The sequence below is a fragment of the Nycticebus coucang genome, unplaced genomic scaffold (genome assembly GCF_027406575.1).
Source record: "Nycticebus coucang isolate mNycCou1 unplaced genomic scaffold, mNycCou1.pri scaffold_44, whole genome shotgun sequence".
Taxonomy (NCBI): domain Eukaryota; kingdom Metazoa; phylum Chordata; class Mammalia; order Primates; family Lorisidae; genus Nycticebus; species Nycticebus coucang.
Genome location: NW_026515578.1, coordinates 1132246 through 1144787, shown reverse-complemented (window position 1 = coordinate 1144787; position 12542 = coordinate 1132246). Strand labels below are relative to the sequence as shown.

The 12542-nt window shown below is 38.8% G+C and overlaps 1 protein-coding gene across 1 annotated transcript in view; it reads right to left on the bottom strand.

Annotated features, from left to right (window-relative positions):
- Positions 1-2542: 2542 nt before the first annotated feature.
- Positions 2543-12542, bottom strand: part of LOC128579308 (uncharacterized) — a 94507-nt gene continuing 84507 nt past the window's right edge. The window contains exon 14 of the mRNA XM_053581455.1: positions 2543-2611. The gene's annotated coding sequence lies outside the window, so the exon portion shown is untranslated. The remainder of the gene's footprint in view (positions 2612-12542) is intronic.

Sequence of the window (12542 nt, the reverse complement as noted above, 5' to 3'; positions counted from 1 at the left end):
ACCTTCTAGCAAAAGAAATATACATACTCAAAGTCATGGAAGTGAAATAAGCTTAGTATAAATGGTAGCTAGGTCAAAGATGAGATTAAGAAAGAAATCATCAGATTTGGGGAACAAAATGATAATGAAGACACAAACTATCAAAACCTGTGGGATACTGCAAAGGCAGTCCTAAGAGGGAAATTCATAGCATTAGAAGTCTTCATCAAGAAAAGAAGAGGAGAGCAAGTCAGCAACCTAATAGCCTATCTTAAGCAACAGGAAACGAAAGATAAATCCAACTGCAAACCCAGCAGATGAAAAGAAATAACCAAACTTAGAGCAGAATTAAATAGAATTGAAAACAAAAGAATCACTCAGTAGGTCATCATAACAGAAAGTTGGGTTTTTGAAAAGATTAATAAAATTAATTAACCTTTGGCTAGACTAAGCAAAAGAAGAAAAATAAAATCTCTAAGAACATCAATCAGAAACAGTAAAGGGGGGGAACCCAGATACCACAAAATTCAAAAAATTCTCAATGACTACCACAAAATAACTCTATTCTCAGATACATGATAATATAAAGGAAATTGACCAATACCTGTAAGCATATCACCTTCCTAGATGGAACCAGAAAAGAATTAGAAATTTTGAATAGACCTTTATCAAGCACTAAACTATCAACTATACAAAATCTCCCCAAAATAAAAATTCAAATGGTGCACATCAGAATTCTATCAAACCTTCAAAGAGGAACTAGTACCTATATTACATAACCTATTCCAAAACATAGAAAAGGAAGAAATCCTCCCCAACACATTTTACAAAGCAAATATCACCTTGATCCTCAAAACATGTAAGGCCCCAACAAAGGAAGAAAAATATACATGAATATCATTAATGGATAGCGATGCAAAAATATTCAATAAGATCCTAGCAAACAGAATTCAGTGACACATCAAAAAAGTTTTATACCATGATCAAGTTGGTTTTATCCCAGGGTTATGAGTTTGGTTCAACATACATAAATCTATAAATATAATATAGCACATAAAAAATAAAAAAATATATCACCACATGATTCTATCTATTGATGCAGAAAAGGCTTCTGATAATCAGCATCATTTCATGATTGGAACACTTAGGAAAACAGGGTTAGATGGGACATTTCTTAAACTGATAGAGGCCATCTACAGAAAACCCAAAGTCAATATCATATTGAATGAAGTAAAATTGAAAACATTTCCACTCAGATCTGGAACTAGACAAGGATAGTGTCTCCACTGCTATTCAACATCCATTTCAATCAGGTAAGTGAAGGAGATCAAGGGTATTCAAATGGGGACAGAAGAGGTCAAACTCTTGCTTTTCACATATGACATGATACCCCATTATACCTGGAAAACCCCAGGGACTCAACTACAAAACTTTTAGAACTGATCAAGGAATATAGCAGTGTCTCAGGACACAAAATCCATACCTAGAAATCAGTAGCTTTTATATATTCCAATGATAGTCAAACTGAAAATATAATCAAAGATTCTGTTCCTTTTACAGTAGTGCCAAAGATGATGAAATATCTGAGAATTTATCTTACAAAGGATGCAAAAGAGCTTTATAATTATACCATGGAAAATATTCAGCCATAAAAAAATGAAGACTTGGTGGAACAAAGTTTTCTTAGTAAAGCATCAAAAGAATGGAGAAGCAAGAATCCAATGTACTCTATTCCAATATGAAGGCAGCCCCTAATACAGGGGTGGGGGCTAAGAGAATGAGCAAGTGGGAAGAGGGGTGGAGGGAAAGGGCTGGGGTGGCAGGGTATGTTACACCTCTTGTGCGTGGGGCACAACTATAAGAGGGACTTCATCTAACAAATGCAATCAGTGTAACCTTATTTTTTGTACCCGCAATGAATCACAAACAATAAATAAACAAATAAGTGAATAAATGAATTAAAATGGAGACTTTACATCTTTTATTTTTACCTGGATGCAGTTGGAACATATTCTTCTCAGTAAAATATCTCAAGAATGGAAACAAACAAACAAAAAAAAAGTGTTCAATGTACTCAATACTATTATGAAACCAATATATAAACACTTATACTCTCATAAGAATGACAAAACACAAATACAGTCTAACAAGAGGAATGGGAGATGGGAGGGGAAGAGAGAAGGTGATAAGTGGGAAGAGGGAGGTTATTTGCTTGGATCTCACCTAAAGTACATAATGCAAATGTATACTTCAAAATAACTGAAGAGTAAATTTTGTCTTACCATAAAAAATAAATGAAGTGGTGGTTATGTTAATCAGTTTGATTTAAGCATTCCAATTGTATATCAAATCACCATATTATGCTCCATAAATGCATACAGTTATGATTTAATAAAAAAATTAAAAGAACACGCACAACTTATCACCATTTCACTTCTCTTTCTTCTTGTATGCATGCAATTGGTGACTTTCCTTGGCTCTTACAATATATCAATGCATTTTAAGCAAATTCTGTGTCAAATAGCTTTTTCAGAAATATATAATTGTTACCTTCGACTTGTTCATTTACTGTATTTTTTCCTTTTTGCTTAGAAGCCTCAGATGAATACCCAAGATCCTTCTTTTTAAGATTCTGTGAGATGCTCTGTGAAAATTAATAACAACATTGAGTTTGAAATAAATTAAAATACTAAGGTCCTTGAAGATTTCCTAATCACTACCTTAAAGTATTAAGGTTCATGAAAATTTCCCAATCAGAATTTTTTATGAAAAAGCAGTTATAATAAAAGCAGTATCTGTTTAAAAGGAAAACACTGCAATTGAAGACTTCATATTTGGTCTCCAGATGAAGCCTGTATTACATCTGTTTTTCATGACTGATTCTGTGAACTAAACAGGGAGCTAAAAAAAAAAAAGAAAGAAAGACCCACCTAATATTCAATGGTTAATTGAGAAAATATAAATTTATATGCCTATGTCAACAAGGAATTTTCTTCAAAATACATAACTCTAATCTTCACTCCCCACCAAAAATAAGTGAACATTATAAGAACATACAATATACTGACTATAATACTTACAACATTAAATACATTGATATTCCTTATTCTAGAAATATGTTGGTGATAAATTAGTATTGGCCAAATGGGAACCTTTGGAGTATGTCATTATGAACATAAACTGAACATTATCCAAGCTTCTTTATTTAGGTAAACAATACTTTAAAACAAATTTATATTTTTCAAACTTTAGATTGATATGAGGGCATAAACTTTTAGATAACATTGTTTTCATTTCTAAAATAATTTTCAATTTTTAGTTGAGCCCTTCACCCAAGAGACATGCTGAACACTTTGACATTGTGCACATTAGATCGGATCCCACCAATCACCCTCCCTTCATCTTCTCTCCTCTCTGCCTCCTCTCTCCTCCATCTCATGAGACTAGCATTTTTGTTAGATGTGGGCTTGTAGTTGTTTATATATTGGTTTCATATTAGTATTGAGTATATTGGATACTTGCTTATCCATTCTATTTTTTATTATTTATTAAACCATAGCTGTGTACATTGATACGGATCCCACCAATCACCCTCCCTTCATCTTCTCTCCTCTCTGCCTCCTCTCTCCTCCATCTCATGAGACTAGCATTTTTGTTAGATGTGGGCTTGTAGTTGTTTATATATTGGTTTCATATTAGTATTGAGTATATTGGATACTTGCTTATCCATTCTATTTTTTATTATTTATTAAACCATAGCTGTGTACATTGATATGATCATGGGGCATCATTCACTAGCTTCACAGACCGTTTGACACACTTTCATCACACTGGTTAACATAGCCTTCCAGGCGTTCTTTCAGTCACTGTGCCAAGACACTTACATTCCACATGTACCAAGTTTCACATATACCCTTGTAAGATGCACCGCTGATGTAATCCCACCAATCCCCTTCCCTCCACCACCTTCCCCCTCCCTCCCCTCCATTTCCCCCTTCTCCCTATTCTTAAGTTGTAACTGGGTTATAGCTTTTATGTGAAAACCCTAAATTAGTTTCATGGTAGGGCTGAGTACATTGGGTACATTTTCTTCCATTCTTGAGATACTTTACTAAGAAGAGTATGTTCCAGCTACATCCATGTAAACATGAAAGAGGTAAAGTCTTCATCTTTCTTTAAGTCTGCATAACGTTCCATGGTGTACATATACCACAATTTACTAATCCATTCGTGGATCGATAGGCACTTGGGCTTTTTCCATGACTTAGCAATTATGAATTGGGCTACAATAAACATTCTGGTACAAATATCTTTGTTATGTTGTGATTTTTGGTCTTCTGGGTATATGCCCAGCAGAGGAATTACAGGATCGAATGGCAGATCTATTTTTAGATCTCTCGTGTTCTCCATATCTCTTTCCAAAAGGAATGTATTAATTTGCATTCCCACTAGCCATGCAAAAGTGTTCCCTTTTCTCCACATCCACGCCCAACATCTCTGGTCTTGGGATTTTGTGATATAGGCTAGTCTCACTGGAGTTAGATGATAACTCAAAGTAGTTTTGATTTGTATTTCTCTGATGATTAAAGATGATGAGCATTTTTTCATGTGTCTGAAGGCAGCACACGTATCTTCTTCAGAGAAGTTGCTCTTCAAATCCCTTGCCCAGCCTGCGATGGGATCCCTTGTTCTAGTTTTGCTAATGCATTTGAGTTCTCTGTGGATTCTGGTTATTAAACTTTGTAGGAGACATAACATGCAAATATCTTCTCCCATTCTGAGGGCTGTTTCTTGCTTTAATGTGTTCTTGGCTATGCAGCTTTTTAGTTGGATCAAGTACCAGTAGTGTATTTTTGAAGCTGCTTCAATTGCCCGGGGGGTCCTCCTCATAAAATACTCGCCCAGACCGATTTCCTCAAGGGTTTTCCCTGCACTCTCCTCTAGTATTTTATAGTTTCATGTCTTAAGTTTAAATCTTTAATCCACTGAGAGTCTATCTTTGTTAATGGTGAAAGGTGTGGGTCCAGTTTCAGTCTTCTGCAGGTTGCCAGCCAGTTAACCCAGCACCATTTGTTGAATAGGGAATCTTTTCCCCACTGAATGTTTTTAATTGGCTTGTCAAAGATTAAATAACGTTAAGTAGCTGGATTCATCTCTTGGTTCTCTATTCTGTTCCAGACATCTACTTCTCTGTTTTTCTGCCAATACCATGCTGTTTGATCACTATCGATTTGTAGTATAGTCTGAGGTCTGGTAGAGTAATTCCTCCTGCTTTATTTTTACTTCTGAGTAATGTCTTCTTGGCTATTCGAGGTTTTTTCTGATTCCATATAAATGAAGTATTGTTTTTTCAAGATCTTTAAAGTATGACAGTGGAGCTTTAATAGGGATTGCATTGAAATTATATATTGCTTTGGGTAGTATGTACATTTTAACAATGTTGATTCTTCCCAGCCATGAGCATGGTATGTTTTTCCATTTGTTAATATTTTCAGCTATTTCTTTTCTTAGAGTTTCATAGTTCTCTATATAGAGATCTTTCATGTCCTTTGTTAGATAAATTCCCAAATATTTCATCTTCTTTGGCACTACTGTGAATGGGATAGAGTCCTTAACTGTTTTTTCAACTTGACTATTGTTGGTATATATAAAGGGTACCGATTTATGAATGTTGATTTTGTAACCTGAGACACTGCTGTATTCCTTGATCACTTCTAAGAGTTTTGTAGTAGAGTCCCTAGTGTTTTCCAGATATACTATCATATCATCTGCGAAGAGAGAAAGTTTGATCTCTTCTGACCCTATATGGATACCCTTGATTGCCTTTTCTTCCCTAATTGCGGTGGCTAAAACTTCCATTACAATGTTAAAAAGCAATGGAGACGATGGGCAGCCTTGTCTGGTTCCTGATCTGAGTGGAAATGATTCCAATTTAACTTCATTCAATATGATATTGGCTGTGGGTTTGCTGTAGATGGCCTCTATCAGTTTAAGAAAAGTCCCTTCTATACCGATTTTCTTAAGTGTTCTGATCATGAAGCGATGCTGGATATTATCAAAAGCTTTTTCTGCATCGATTGAGAGAATCATATGGTCTTTGTTTTTTAATTTATGTGCTGGATTACATTTATAGATTTACGTATATTGAAATAGTCTTGAGACTCTGGGATAAAACCGACTTGGTCATGATGTATAATTTGTTTGATGTGTTGCTGGATTCTGTTTGTTAGGATCTTGTTGAATATTTTTGCATCTATATTAATTAGTGACATTGGTATATAATTTTCTTTTCTTGTTGGGTCTTTTCCTGGTTTGGGGATCAGGGTGATGTTTGCTTCATAGAACATGTTGGGTAGTCTTCCCTCTTTTTCTACCTTTTGGAACAGCATGAGTAATATAGGTACTAATTCCTCTTTAAAGGTTTGGTAGAATTCTGACATGAAACCATCTGGTCCCGGGCTTTTCTTTTTAGGGAGGTTTTGTATGGTTGATGCTATTTCCAAAGTTGATATGGGCCTGTTCAACATTTCCACTCGATTCTGGCTAAGTCTTGGAAAGTGATGTGCTTCCATGTATTGGTAAATTTCCTTCAGATTTTCATATTTCTGAGAATAAAGTTTCTTGTAATATTCATTAAGGATTTTTTTTGATTTCTGAGGAGTCTGTTGTTATTTTGTCTTTGTTGTTTCTGATTGATGAGATTAGAGAGTTTACTCTTATTTTCCTGATTAGGTTGGCCAAAAGTTTATCTATTTTATTGACCTTTTCTTTTTTTGTGTGTTTTTTTGGCTGGGGCTGGGTTTGAACCCGCCACCTCTGGCATACGGGACTGGCACCCTACTCCTTGAGCCACAGGCGCCGCCCTTTATTGACCTTTTCATAAAACCAGCTTTTTGATTTATTGATCTGTTGTATTATTCTTTTGTTTTCAATTTCATTTAATTCTACTCTAATTTTGGTTATTTCTTTTCTTCTACTGGCTTTTGGGTTGGAATGTTCTTTCTTTTCCTGTTGCTTGAGATGTCTCAGTAAGTTGTTAACTTCCTCTCTTTCCGTTCTCTTGAGGAAGGCTTGCAGTGCTATAAATATCCCTCTTAGAACTGCCTTTGCGGTGTCCCAGAGGTTCTGAATGTTTGTGTCTTCATTGTTATTTTGTTCCAAAAAAATTAGCGATTTCTTTCTTAATCTCATCTCTGACCCAGCTATCATTCAGCATGTTATTTAACTTCCATGTTTTTGTATGAGTATGCAGATTCCTGTTGTTACTCAACTCAAGTCTTATTCCATGGTGGTATGAGAAGATGCATGGAATAATTTCTATTCCTTTAAATTTACTGAGGTTAGACTTGTGACTTAAGATGTGATCAATTTTGGAGTAAGTTCCATGAGCTGATGAGAAGTATATGTATTCAGTTTTGTTGGGATGAAATGTTCTGTAGATGTCTGCTAAATCCAAATGTTGGCTGGTTAGGTTTAAATCTAAGATTTATTTGCTCAGCTTATTTTTGGGGGTTTGATCCAATACTGCCAAAGGAGTGTTGAAATCTCCAATATTATGGAGCTGGAGGAAATCAAGTTGCTCATGTCTGTTAGAGTTTCTCTTATAAATTGAGGTGCATTCTGGTTGGGTGCGTAGATATTAATAATTGAGATCTCATAATGTTAAGTATTACCTTTAACAAATATCAAGTGACCATTCTTGTCCTTCATTAATTTTGTTGGTTTAAAGCCTATTGTATCTGCAAATAGAATTGCAACACCTGCGTTTTTATGATTACCATTTGTCTGAAATATGGATGACCATTCTTTCACCAGGAGTCTGTATTTGTCTTTTAAGTTAAGATGTGACTCTTGTATGCAACAAATATCTGGCCTGAGTTTTTGTATCCAGTCAGCTAACCTATGCCTCTTTAGAGGACAGTTTAAGCCATTCATATTAATGGAGAATATTGATAAGTCTGGTGAAGTTTTGGGTATCGAGTTTTTCAAAAGTCCAGTGGGCATTTTTAACACTTTCGCCAGTGTTGAAATTGGAGTTTCATCCGAAGTTTATGAGTGAGTTTACTTTTGTGGTATAGGATTGGGTTGGTCATTATGGAGGATAGGTCTGAGAATATCCTGAAGAGCTGGTTTGGTTATGGCAAATTTCTTCAACATATGAATGTCATTAAAGTATTTAATTTCTCCATTATAAATAAAACTCAGTTTAGCTGGATACCAGATCCGGGGTTGAAAGTTATTTTGCTTTAGGAGATTAAAAGTCAGTGAAAACTTTCTTCTGGCTTAAAAAGTTTCAGCAGAGAGATCTGCAGTCATTATAATATTCTTCCCTTTGAAGGTAATGGTTTTCTTTCTCCTGGAAGCTTTGAGAATTTTCTACTTCATATTAACTTTAGTGATGTTAATTATGATATGCCTGGGGGATGTGTTATTGTGGTTGAGTCATGCTGGGGTTCTGAAGCTGTCCGCTATCTGAATTTCAGAATCTCTAGGCATGTCTGGAAAATTCTCTTTCATAATTTCATGCAGAAGGGCCTCTGTGCCCAGGAGGCCACTTCATCTGTTTCTGGAACTCCAATGATTCGGATATTCGCCTTCTTTGAATTATCCCAGAGCTCTCGGAGAGAATGATCCGTTTTTGCTCTCCATTTCTCTTCCTCTTTGAGTGTTTGGTAGTGTTCAAAGGCTTTATCTTCAATGTCAGAAATCCTTTCTTCTGCTTGTTCCACTCTGTTACTGAAGAATTCCACTGTATTTTTCATATCTTTGAGGGCTGCAAGTTCTTGCTTCAGTGTGTCTTTGGTGGTTTTGTCTTTAAATTCGTTAAATTCTTGAGAATACTTTTGAATTTCTCCTTGAATTCCTAATTCCACTTTATTAATCTTGTCTGCAATCCAAATTCTGAATTCGATTTCTGACATCTCAGCCAGTTGTTTATCAATGGGATCTTCAATTACGCCTGCCATATCTTTCCTTGGGGGGGTTGATCTATTCTGATTATTCATGTTACCAGAGTTTTTCGCTGATTCTGCCCCATGGTTGTTTTACTCCCTTTGATTTTTCCCCCTGGGGCTTTGTCGAGGGCCTGTACAGTGTTGTGGACTGAGAAACTGGGGCCCTGTCTGGTGTGGTGGGGCTAAGTGGTTCTGTCTTGTTTTCAGTTGGTTTCTGTTCCACCCTAGTGAAACAGATACTCCGGACTGAAGTCTCAGCTGTGGAGAAATATCAGCAATTAAGTCACCCCACCCCACATCGGCAAAAAATTGGAAAAGAAAAATCAAACCTTCCTACCACTGTGCACCCACGGCACCACCTGATTTGTCCTCAGGCGATTGGTACTGTTCAAAAGGTCCAAATCAGTTGTCTCAGTCTCCACCTGTTTCGGGTGAGAGAGTTTAAGAGGTCTCTGGGAACTGGATCACAGGGGTCTGGTGACTACTCTGGTGTGGCTTGCTCCAGTGCTGCGTGGACTCAGGAGGAGCCACTCAGCCAATAGTTCTGTCTGGTAAGGTTGCTGCCTCCTTCCCCACCTTGCACCACTGTCACACCAAGTCACTGATAGCCCTGCAGTTGGCTGATCCAGTTGCCTGTAGTGAACTGGTACTCCAGGAGTTTGCACCTGCCTGAATCACAAGGAAGTCTGTCAGGCCGCTGCGCTCAGCCTCTCTCTAGCTGGAGGAGGTGAGGCCTGACAACCTCGGATGCTTGATAAAATTTGGGGGGGTTTTCACTCAGGTCCAGTCTCACCCCTGATTAATGTTACTGACAGAACAGAACACACCAAATTTTCGGTTCCCCTGCAGAAGAGAAGCTGAATTGAGTTTCAAATCAGCTTGTCTTTGCTCTTGTATTATCTATAGGCAGATGATCCCCTGAGGGCCAGGTGCGTCTTAGGTTCAGTAAAGCGGACCTCTGGTCAGCCCCGCCCTGGGAGTTTCCCTGGTTTGCAAGTTGGAGTTGCCTCAGGCAAATCCTATACTCACAGTCTCTGGTTACCCAGGGAGACGGGGGTGTGGCTTCAGAATATTCAGTAGTGAGCTGTATTGCTAGCAAAAGAGGGCTGCTGTTTTATGCCTCACGGAACCACTGCTCCAGTGCAGCTCCCCTCTGGCCAACTGTCCTCTCTCTGACCCCATGCGCCAGAGTCTGCCCCAACTGGCTGCAGCCCAGCACTGTCTACACCCCTCGAGCAATCGCCCAAGAGTCTGGACCCCTGGGGGACAGGCCTCCAGACCTTGGAGCGAGAGCAGAGGGGACCACGGGGAGCAATGGGAGCCTGGGGTTACGGGCAGAGAAAACACACAGTTTTATGCCTGGCCGTATTGTCACCAAAAGATGGCTGTTGCACTGTGCCTCAGGGGACTGCTGCTCCGGTGCGGTCCCCTCTCTGCCGACCGTCCTCTCCTCACTCCCGTGCCCACAGCTGGTGCTGACCAGCTGCAGTCAAGGCCTCGTCCACACCCCTTGAGAAATCACCTAAGACTCTGAACTCCTGGGGGACTGGCATCCAGACCTCAGTGTGAGTGGAGGGGAGCGCTGGGAGCTCAGAATTCCAGGTAGAGACTATACACAGTTTTATACAGTTTTATGCCTGGCAGGAGAACGCTGTGGCACCCTAGTAGGGGAGGTAGGTCCAGTTTTTAGAGGGTCTGTCCCGTGGAGTGTAGTAGGAGGACCTTTGAACTCTGCCCGATTGTTTGTGGGGCACTCTGAGCTGTTCTCATGGGGGAGGGGACTCCTGTTCACATGGTGATGGATTTTGTACTTTTTGTTTATATGTTGAGGTCGCAGCTCGCCTCAGCGGGGTTGATGTGCATTCTTCAACCTTCTCTCTTAGTGCAGCTCAAATCCACTAGGTTACTTGCTGAATTTTTGTCCTTTAACTTTCCTAATGGATGGGAGCCTCTGTGGAAAGCTGGCTTCAGTCTGCTTATCCATTCTTATGATACTTTACTAAGAAGAATGTGTTTCAACACCATTCAGATTAACGCAAAAGATGTAAAGTCTCCATCTTTTTTTTTTTTTTTTTTTTTTGTAGAGACAGGGTCTCACTTTATGGCCCTCGGTAGAGTGCCGTGGCCTCACACAGCTCACAGCAACCTCCAACTCCTGGGCTTAAGCGATTCTCTTGCCTCAGCCTCCCAAGTAGCTGGGACTACAGGTGCCCGCCACAACACCCGGCTATTTTTTGGTTTCAGTTTGACTGGGGCCGGGCTTGAACCCGTCACCCTCGGTATATGGGGCCGGCACCTTACCGACTGAGCCACAGGCGCCGCCCAAGTCTCCATCTTTTTATGGCTGAATAGCACTCCATGGTGTGTGTGTGTGTGTGTATGTATATATATATATATATATACACACATATATGCTGTATGCATCTCTTTCTCAATTAAGATATAAATTCAATAAACCATAGCAAGACAATAAAAAGGGAAGAATAAGAACATTTGCTTTTGAAGCATATAAAATATGCCAAGCACTTACTTGTATTTTGTCTTTTCTACACATTATAATAATAAAAATAAAAATCATGGTGACCCCAGGTTCTGCTTTCTGGTCATTTCAAGAAGTTCAGAATAAAATGGTGAATAGATGTGATTAATACAACATGCAAAAGTGGAAAATCAGAATGGACCAGAGAACTGAAAAAGGATAAAAGCAGCAGTGACAAATGAACATCTACTTCATTTTGAACTTGAATTTTTCTTCTCCAAAGGTGGGGATTCTACTGGTAACATGTCATCCTCATTCTTACCCTTTTGCATATCCTGCTATATTTCTTCCTTTATAAACACACGTGCTTTTGATGATCTGTCACTATGTGGTGGGGAGGGATGCATATTTTCTGATTCAGGTTTCATGGTTTGTACTTTTCAGCATCTCTGTCCTCATCTAATGCCTCAGGAACACGTACAGTATGTACTGGTTTTCCTTCATTATTAGTGGATATAGCAGCAGAAATACTGCACCTTTTTGACTGAAGCACACACTTCATTTCCTTATAAGCCACAAATTTTGGATTTCTTGACTGAGGTACATTTCTGATGTCCAATTTCCAAAAAAAAAATTGTTTTGGCCATTTCAAAATCAAACTTCTTAGTGTTCCTTTGTTTCAACTGTATCTTCTGAGCTCCTTGCTTTTTTAGTGTGTGTGTCATTATAATATTCTCCTCACATGCCCAGTGCTGGGACAGGGACAAGATGGCTGACTAGAGGCAGATTTTGTGGAAACTCTCATCCAGAAGGAGGGGAATTTTAATGAAGTAACCCAGAGTAGTGTAACTGGGGGCTAGATTGCAAGAAGAATCAAGGGGTTCAGTAACCCTGCAGAGACAAACTGCGAGGACCAAGATGAGTAAGAGGAAGGAAGAGAACTGAGGAGAGTTAGAGTGGATCAGTCTAGAGGATTCCTGAAAACAGAAGGGTAAGGGTGAGCCTTCTCCCACCTGCAGGTCTTTCTGCAAACAGCAAAACACACCATCACTTGCCTGATGAGGAAGTCCCAAGAAGGATAAAACATCCCACTATTTTTGCACCAAGTCATATCTGCTTCTGAGTCTGTA